The sequence below is a fragment of the Monopterus albus genome, unplaced genomic scaffold, assembly GCF_001952655.1.
Source record: "Monopterus albus unplaced genomic scaffold, M_albus_1.0 scaffold76.1, whole genome shotgun sequence".
Classification (NCBI taxonomy): Eukaryota; Metazoa; Chordata; class Actinopteri; order Synbranchiformes; family Synbranchidae; genus Monopterus; species Monopterus albus.
In genome coordinates, this window is record NW_018127956.1 from 1,933,393 (window position 1) to 1,943,352 (window position 9,960).

Here is a 9,960-nt window from a genome sequence, read left to right on the forward strand (position 1 = left end):
CCCCAGCCACTCTCTGCCTTGCTCCATTGCCTATCCCTCAGACACACAGACTCCCAATCAGCAGTTCATTAAACCCTTAATCCCCTTAGAGAGTTCATAGAACAGACAAGAGATATTTTGTGAAGTATGCTTTCTTATCCATGCATCCCCCTACACTTTCCTCCCCAGTCTTTCTTTGGAACCCCCTATTGTCATGAGACCAGCTGCAGCTCCGTCTCCTCCCCATTTGCTTGCATCTCCAAAGCAGTGTGTGATCTTTCTTCATGTCTGCTTTATTGGCTGACTCCTGGCTAAAATCTGACATTTTTCTGACCTTGTGTAATTGATGAGCTGCACTCCCACGGTACATCTTCTCAAACTCCAGAACTTTCTCTCACCCAGGGGAAAAGCTCTTTCCAGTGAATGAATGCCCTAATAGAGTGTACTGCGCACATCCCATACTGCAAAAGCTTTCTGTGTGCAGAGAGGCATTGATGTTCCTGGATACTTTCTGCTGAGGCTTTCCTACTTTATTATTTGCAGGTTTTTACAGATCCCGTTAATAATGCCTATCAACTAGTAATATCGTGCATAATGTTGCAACTTCCCTGTAAGTCATATACTGTATAACTTCCCTTTTGCTCCCAAGATACAAGAACAAACCAGAAGAAAAATAAACCCACTTCAATCAACAGAGCAAGGTGCATTCAACTGATGAATGCAGTGCAAATTCACTTCATACTGAGATCATACCTCTGTCTGTCATCGCATACCATTAGGCTACTGGTGCCACATTTAACAACCCTGCTCTACACGTTAGGACTCTAACACATTTTCATAGTTGAAACAAACAAAGTGTGTTTGCATTTTCATATTTTCTAGCAGGTGAGTGCACAACATGCCAGTGTATACAGTGTCAACATCCTGTGGCCTTCTCAAGGCATGCACTGATGCTGAACAGATCTATGTGATCAGGCAAATGAAGACCCAGCTTGACCGCCATGACAAATGTCCTGACAGAGACATTAGTGGAGAGGAATTTAAAATAAACAGAGGAGCAGTCTGACCTCCCCCTTTATTTTGCTCTATGTGAGTGATTCTCATGCATTTTGCAAAAGCTCTGGAGAGCACCCGATCCTTCACCCCTCTAGGTCTTAGCCCAGCCTTTTGACTTCTAAAAAGTGTTATGCTGGAAAAGTGATAGATGATACTAACAAACGGCGCTCCTCTGTTTGGCAGGAACAAAGATAACACTCTTGCATATGGTGTATAACTGCAGCCCACTGTAAATCACTGTAATGACTATTTGCATCCTAGAGTTGTGCAGTGACATTTTTACATGTATTAAAACTGTTTAATAACTTTGTGTGCAAGAGCAGTTTTCAGTCCTGACAGCAATGAAAAGAGAAGAGAAGAGAGTTCTGCCCTTTAAATTTGTATTTTCCAGCCCCAGCTGTAAGCCAACACCAGCCAATGTGATCCATGGGGACAAAGACCCGAATGGAGTTGCTGCTGCTGCCCCCAGAGTCCTCTCTGCTCTCCAACTCTCTCCAGTTTTAGCCCACATAACACACATGGAATGTAATTTGCAATTTATCTCCCAGTTTCCTGTTTTTTCCCCTTTACCAAACCCACTGTGTCCTCCCCCAAATGACAGAATTCCCCTTTCTTCCTCCAGTCATCATCTCTGATTTTCTTTCTGCCTCCTAATATAGATTTACTTGCACAGGTAATTCCTACATATTAATAACATCATCCTGCTCAACTTTCTTACTGCTCTGTGGTTTGTTGCACAGTACATGTCAAATGGCTTCACAGAGACCTCTTCTCTCACAAACGCAGCTGAGGGCTGATGTGATGGGGGAGTGGGATGCTACAGAATGTGGAGTTCCTGATGTGAATGTGTGATAATAGAAATGGACTGGCTATTGTATAGCACTGTGGAGAAAGCACTGTTATGGAGCATAAATATGCTCCTTAATAATCCCATTACACTTAACTCCCTGACTTGTGACTGTATGTATTCAGAAGGCTTTGTGTTACATCTTCAGTCGGTGGGTTGGTAAAGAATGAGAGTGAGAACTGCACAGCACAGCCTTGAAAACATGAAAATAAACCAAATTAAAATGCCCGTGGCTTCAAAATAACTAGATTAGCCTCATGCTGAATTTCTATGAATATTAATCCACATTAGCTAGACTGGCAAACATAACATACAGAGCAGGACTTGAATATGAAACAGCATGCTCTCACACCAAGTGCTCGCTGCCCGGCGAGGGCAGAGCCGGCCGTTGCCATGGAGCTGGGAGTTGCTATAAAGCCAGTATGTTCCAAGCGGTGGTAGCATATGTGGAAGAAGACACTGATGTGTGTTTAAACTCTAGCCAGGACGCTTGCTGGCCTCAGATGACCTTTCACTGGAATAAAACATGATCTACTTTGCCCTGTCCACCAAAGCAGGAACTTATAAACATATGGAGATATACCACACATGTATGCAGTACCCGAGAATTACCTGCTTTGTTACACTATCATGTTTTTGTCCTACTGTGCAGAAAATAATTTGCATACACTTCTTTGAGTCTTTGTCAACAAGTGAACTTTTGCACCCACTGGGGAGACAAGACAATGAACTCTATCTTTTCCTGCTGTAATTTTAACTGTCTGGCATATCTGAAATCAAATTTTAGAACATAATATGAATAATACATTAGCAAAATCAAATAATATGGCAATTTGTTCCATATGCCAAGATTTTGTAGGAATAATGCAATAACTCTCAGCTTCTGTTTCCACAGAAGGAGATTACGGTTAGTACTGTATACATGACAGTCCACATAGTGAGGGCACAGTCGTATTAGCCATCTCTGTCCTAACAAATGTCCACAACAGCAGGGAACAACTGGCACTGGCTTCACTTTTGGCATGAAAGAAGGTAAGATACACTGTAAAAAACCAAAACAAAAAAAATATACACACATATATGATACGTATTTTAAATCCTCTAACTCTACATTCACATTACATGTTCAATTCAGATCTTTTTGTCATATTTTGTCAGACTTTTCCTGTTCATAGCAGAGTGGATTAGGAAGAACAGTAATGACATCGTCATTGACTCAATAAGAACAGTTTTTTACAGTAATGGCAGATCATGAGAATGTTGAATAGCTCCAAACACTGGAAACTGTGCCATAGAGTTACACTGGCCTGGTTGCTATCTTCTAAAGTAAGAAGATGAAATCGATAGAAAAAATTTTACTTGTGAATTTTTAAGTTAACAAAATGTGTCAAACCAGGTTTTACAAACGTTTTGACTGTCTCAAATATTGTCACTTTAAATAGATTAGGTACTTAGCTAAATAGCTAAAGTAGCAGAGCTAACTACAACAGAACACAAAATCAGTTTATAAGGCTGTTCAAGTCAGTGATTTGCTGGTAAATCACATTGTTCCCTACAGAAAACAACAGATCTGAATCTGCTGTTTCAAGCCATGTGTAGCCGCGAGTCACGTGACCTGCTGCCGTTTGTGACCCCTCAGTGTCATAACTCTTCTATCTTAAGGGTTCTGGTTCATGGGTCACATTCATGTTTGTAAGTGACATGATACAGATCTGTCCTGAACGCCGTTGCACTCTTAAAATGCCACACGTGCATATTCAACTGAATGTGAGCCGCATGGGCACAATAACAACAATAAAGTCATTTGTGCGATGGTTAAACTGCACAGTTTTCTCATGAACTTATGACATGTTCCCTCCATCTTGGCCTGATCAGAAGGTTTTCCATAAATGTTAAACAAATGTGAAATGTCCTTGTGTGTGCACTGATCCCCTCTTCTGTTGTTGCTCTGTTTATTTTTACCGGTCTGTGAAATCTGACACTGAATGATGAGGACAGGTGATATGTGCATGTGCAGAGGAGTGAGATGCTGAAAAAACAAATTCCAATCTGACCATTCTGACATAGGCCACATGGCCTCAGAGATTGGATGTGATATCAATGTACGAACAATACACTGTGTTAAAATGAGACACACACACACAGTGCTTTCTTCAGTTAACTTTGACCACTATGAACTGTAAAGGTCTGGCAGGAGTAGCGGTGGGGGTGGCTGGTGCTACCATGACACCACCCATGACCACCCCCTGGCTCTGCCCATGATTGTAGGAAGTTCTTGTATCTGCTACAAACTAGCTTTTCAAACTAATCTTGAGATTCAATGTGATGTAATACAGGATGGAATTGCCATTATCACAGCCCCCACTGGACCACATATGTTCGTACTGTACTATACAATGCATCAAATATGGAACATCTGGCCTGATGTGTGATACCTCTCTAACACTGTGTTTTATGACTTCTCTGGATTGCTGAGCTTTTTTTTTTCCCTGATGTTAAATATTACTTTTGGGGGTTTACACAGACCTTTTCCTCTGTGTGTATGGATGGAAATGTGTTGCCTTTTGTTCATCTGCATGCAGAGGGTGTATCTCAGCATCCACATGTGTGTATTCCTTAAGTGTTTGGTGTATGCATGTGTGTGACAGGAAGGAAATGCAGCAGGGGATTGGGACCCACACAAGGTCTTGCTGTGTTTCAGGTCTCAAGTTCGTACTTAAGTGTAGGAATGTATAGCCTGCGGAGGAAGGCGTGGCTCTGAACGCTCTCTCACTGTCCAGTGGCACCTGTTTTTCAGCTTTAGCTTTCAAGCTGATGGGAGACAGCAGGGCATAGTCAGTGTGTTGTAGAGACTAGCCAGCTATTCCACCAACCCATGTAATAAATACAGTACTCCAGGCATAACAAGGACCCCTCCACGGTTTGTCTTTGTTTTTGTTAAAGGAACAGTTTGGTTGGCTTGAACCAACAGTGTTATGCCAGAAAGTACAACAAATCCCAGTATCAGAGCATAAAAAAAAAAAAAGACATGGGTTAATGGAATTTATAACTTGCTTGTAATGGAGTTAGAGCCGAGTAGTTCATTCCTACAACCCCTTGTTTTTTAAAGTTTTTAAAGCACTCTAAAGCAATGTGACAAATCACTGGCAGCAAAGAAGATTACAGCCAGTAATATCAAACGCTCTACCTTTCTCACTTTCAGAAAATGTATTGCATTAACAACAGTAGGAGTGTGTAACGGAGTTAATGATTTATTGAGAGCGATGGTGAAATTAAAACACCTGCTGTTCAGTGATTCACTCTTAGTAATGTTTAATTATTTATAAAGGAGTCACTGCAGGCAGCATTCCTTCCTTTGGCCTTAGAGACACATTTGTTCAAATGTACAATTCTGGGCAGAGGAGTCATAGGCAAAGAAAGAAATGTTTGAGGGTTGGCTGGTTTCATCTGGCTCTATGCCCAGAGGACTGATAACCTTGGGCACCATTTCTCAGGCTGAGAGATACAGAGAAGCAATAACCACCACATCATGCCTAAAACAAAATATTTATTAATCATCTAGTGCAGTTTGGGTATATGCCAGCTAGAACATACAGATATTTATGGGGAGTGAGTGGGTGAAGGGGCTATCTCCCTGGGGAACGACCTTTAGCTACAGCTCAGTGATTATAGGACTCTCACTGTGTTTTCCTTCAGATCTGGATTGCCTGCCGCATTGGCTCAACAAGGTCAGAAGAGGGTTCCACCTCCGTCAAAGGGACACATTAACTCAGAACTTGATACCTGGCAACCTTGTGAAGCATACACCATCACTAGTCTGCAGTGTTTGCCAAAGGAGCAGTTCTTTGTCTCTGTGACCACACAGTCCACACTTTTAGAAAGTGCTACAGCACCTTTACAGGTTCACAGCAGAAAAGCAAGCACATGTAGCTACAGTTCATTCTAGTTAACACAACAGTCTTATCTCTGGGGGTGAAACATAATGGATAAGGGATATTGGCTTGCAATTGTCTAGGAAAGTCACATTGACAAAATGGATAATTAAATTTTTGTCTGCATTCACTTAATCCAATTGCTAACAGCCTTGCTATTCTTCACCCAGGATAATAAGTGAATATATGGGGCAGTAAATCTGATGCATAGAGCTGTGACCAGGCCTAATGTAATCTCATGAACAGACTATTGAATAATGACACAATCTGGAGGCTAACTGCAGCAAATTTGACCAGTAAACACAACGCTAGCTCACTCCCACACTGCCTGTCCTCCCTCCTGTGGTAAAGTAAGTTGCTATGATTTACAGTGCTCCTTATAAAGCCTCCTTCCTGTCTGTACAACATATAGACTGGCTGGATGCCCAAGCCCTGCAAGCTCCTCTGGTCATACCTGAGACCTCCTGTAAACACCGAGGGTTTTCTTTTCCTGTCGTCTTTTGATCTCCTGTTTGTAGTGGATCCTTCATAACCACATGGTGCCTTTTTGTTTATGACTGGGCTTGTATGACTTAAATAAACGTTGGAACATAAAAGAATGGAGTTTTTTTTATTGAACACATATGTGTTGGTTTTCTAAAAGCCAAACCTGTGGTCAATGCCCTTTGTTTGTTGTGAATGAGTGGAGATTGGCAGACGATTCAGATTTGATTAGTAGTAAAACTGCTGTAATGTTAATAAACTGATAAAATGTAACAACATACTGCAGTCTGTGTTTGTGTATTCAGGTGACAGTTTTCTGATGAAGAAGCAGAAGATATGAGGATACTGTTTAACTCTACAATAATTCAAACGTTTGTCCTTGGTAAAACTTTGGTCTAAAACAACAAGTGTAGAAAGGCCGTCTTTCCTGTGAAAGTGCTTATGCGTGAAGGATTTGTGCTGAAGTGTGTGAAAAACTACCTTGGCCTTGGTGTGTGTTCAGCTCCCTCTCAAGTCAGTGTATGAATCCACGCTGTCCCACTTCACTGCGTGTGTGAATGACCCTTTGTTTCCTACGACAAGTGGAACTGTTCTCCACAAACGTGCACGTTTTCCACTCACTTGAATGGCCCTCTCAGATCATTAAATGTCCATTCATTAACAAAGGACAATGATGGGGACTCAGCGGTAAGGGAAACGCAGAGGCCTATCTGGGGGAGACTGTCCCTTGTATCTCGCAGCACTGTGGATGATGGTGGTAAAGTGTAACACCTGAGAAAATCACTCATAATGAAATTAGAATTACTGCTTTGTCCAATCCACAGGAATAGGACAGACATGAGGTCACTGCCAAGTGCTTGCTCAAGGGGGGATTTGTTGGGTTTTCCCTCTGTAATAATAGTGATAACAGTAAGGTCTAGACCTTACTTTGTAAAGTGTCCTGAGATGACTTTTGTTGTTATTTGGCGCTATACAAATAAAATTTGATTTGATTTGATTTGATTTGACTGACCTTGACCTCTGACCACCAAAATCTAATCAGTTCACCCTCGAGTCCAAGCGGACATTTGTGCCAAATTCTCCCAACGCGTTCCTGACAAATCGTGTTCACAAGAATGGGCCTGACAGATGGGTGGTAGGACAGACAACCTGAAAACATCACATCAGTTTTAAACATTACCAATCGCTTTCAGCTATTTAACGGCTTTTTTTTTTTTTTGCAGTGAACCATTTTATAGATTTCTCCTTGCTTTTACCATTTTGAACATTTATCTACTATTTAAAAAGTTTTAACTGTTTATCCATTACATTTAGCTACTTCCTAATTTATTGTTAGTCGATTTATTTTTTAAATCAAAGTGGAATTTCTGCCCCCAAGTAGTTGTACTGCAGAAGTACCCATGGCTGAGAATCACTACTCTAGGTAGAGCAGCCGGGGTGTATAGCCTTTGTTTCCAGGATTAGACTTCATTTTGTCGTTGTTTCCCTGAGGACTCCAGATCCAATACAAAAGCCTGCCCAGGAGATAAGGGAGTGGAGGTAGGAGGGAGAGCGCTTACGTCCTGCAGCCAAATATTTATGCAGAAACATACTCATGGTCAGGTGGATTAGAGTGACTTTAGACTGAGTTTATTGCAACCTGATTCACTCACTCTGCCACATTTGATTTAAGTGGTATGACTGCAAGTTTATAAAATGGAAGTGAGAAACTATGGTGGAGTTTTTAGGTAAACTTATAGGAGAGAAAAGAGGACAGAACGGGAACTCCCAACGTCTGCCATGCTCAGGCTTGCCTAGAAAAATGACAGCACTTTACACTGTGTTAACAAGCCCACCAAATAACTAGGTGAATGTCTTACACAAGACTTTTCTGTGATTTGCTTCCCTACAAAAGATTTCTGGTGAAACGCTTTGGAGAACATTTGAACCAAGTCAGAACAGACACCTATAAAAGGTTCTGGATGTCTGGACCTTTACATGCTTCTGAATGTGGTGACAAATAAAACCGTTTGATATTTAATATTTTATTTATATTAGTCCAGTCCACGTGTTACATGAAGTTTAAAAAGTAGCTTTGGACATATGAATTTTAAGAGTGCACTTAACTTCATGGAAAGATGGAAGCTGGAAGATGTAATGACAATTAGAATGAACAAAGGTCTATCTGATGAACTTAAAAGGCTTGCGGTTTAAGTGTGCTTTTTTTTACACTGTGTAAGATCACAATGTGGAGTCATGGCAGAGCCAGCAGTGACATAGCCCAACTGTTACATTGCCTCGCCACTTTTGTCTGGGCTGGCTTGCACTTGAATGCACCACACAGACTACAGCCAATAGCCAACTAGCATTCAATACATGTTCTGCACTTGTGTGAAAACAACTCTCCCTGCCACCAGGTGGCGGTATTTGTATTTGCCATTCAGAAAAGGAAAGAAGAAGTGCTGGACAGGGACACCGTTATTTCTGCCCTTGGTCTTTTGGTTGTGGAAGAAGAAAAGAGGTCTCGAAGGCAAAAAAAACAAAACAAGGAAAAACTCCACTAAATGGGTGAAATCATAGTTACATCCATAGGCTCAAGGGGCTTTTCTGAACCTTTTTTTTTTGCACATTAATTAGCTAAGATGAACAGCCAATGAGAATGGTCTCTCTCACTGACAAGGTCCGTCCCTGATTCAACATGTCAAATTGGCTGAAAAGCTGCTAAAGTGTTATATTAGTGCCAAAGGTGCAAGACACACCACGAAGACAAGGGTGACAGATGCCCACCGACAGCCTGACAGTGTCAATGGGCTTAAAGCCACTTCTTGTTATCCCCGCTGTGTCCATTCTGATACTTTAATCAGAATGGACTGCTGTAGCCTTCATAAACAGTAAAGTAAATTGCAAACTTTTCTAGAAACACCAGAACATTCATTTGATTGTGTTCAGAAGGAGTCAATAGGTAATGGGCTTCCTGCCTGAAGCTTTACTAGACATAATCAGCAGATAGAAGAAAGTGGCTTCATCCCGTCATACATGAGCCAAAACAAACGGGCTTAGGGTGGAGCTTCCTGCGAAAATCCATGGGAGAGGGCATCTCAACCGAGCAGACTCAAGGAGAGTGTGGCTGTAACCAAGGCTACATATTCACCCTTCACAGTGATAAGCTACAAAGGAGACTGGAACAAAGGGGTGAAGGCTAAATTTTTCTATGGAGCCAGCATAGAAAATTTAATGACTGGATGGAAGAAAATTACTTGACAATAAGTCATAAATTAATGTTCATATGTGGTGACTTCAATATAAATTTGTTAAATCCTAACAAGCACACAGGAACTGAGGAGTTTATTAACACATTACATAGATGTAGTTTATACCCAAAAATTACAAAACCAAGTAGAGTAACAACCCAGGATGCAACACTAATAGATAATATATTTACCAATGTTATTGACAGCAAAATGACAAGTGGATTACTTATAAATGATATTAGTGATCATCTACCAGTATTTGTGGTTTATGATGGCCAGTATAGAAAAGAGAGGCCAAAAACAAATCTTTTCTATAGGAGGGTGACGAATGAACATGCTGTAAGGAGGCTAAAAGAGGATTTTATGGGGCAAAACTGGGAATCAGTTTACAGAGACTTAGATAAAGCATATGAGCAATTTTTAAATATATTCA

The 9,960-nt window shown here is 41.0% G+C and overlaps 1 protein-coding gene across 1 annotated transcript in view; it reads right to left on the bottom strand.

The window, feature by feature from the left end:
* The window catches only part of itga3b (integrin, alpha 3b), a 115,815-nt gene that overhangs the window by 30,205 nt on the left and 75,650 nt on the right, over positions 1 to 9,960 (bottom strand). The gene's annotated exons all lie outside the window — the stretch shown is intronic.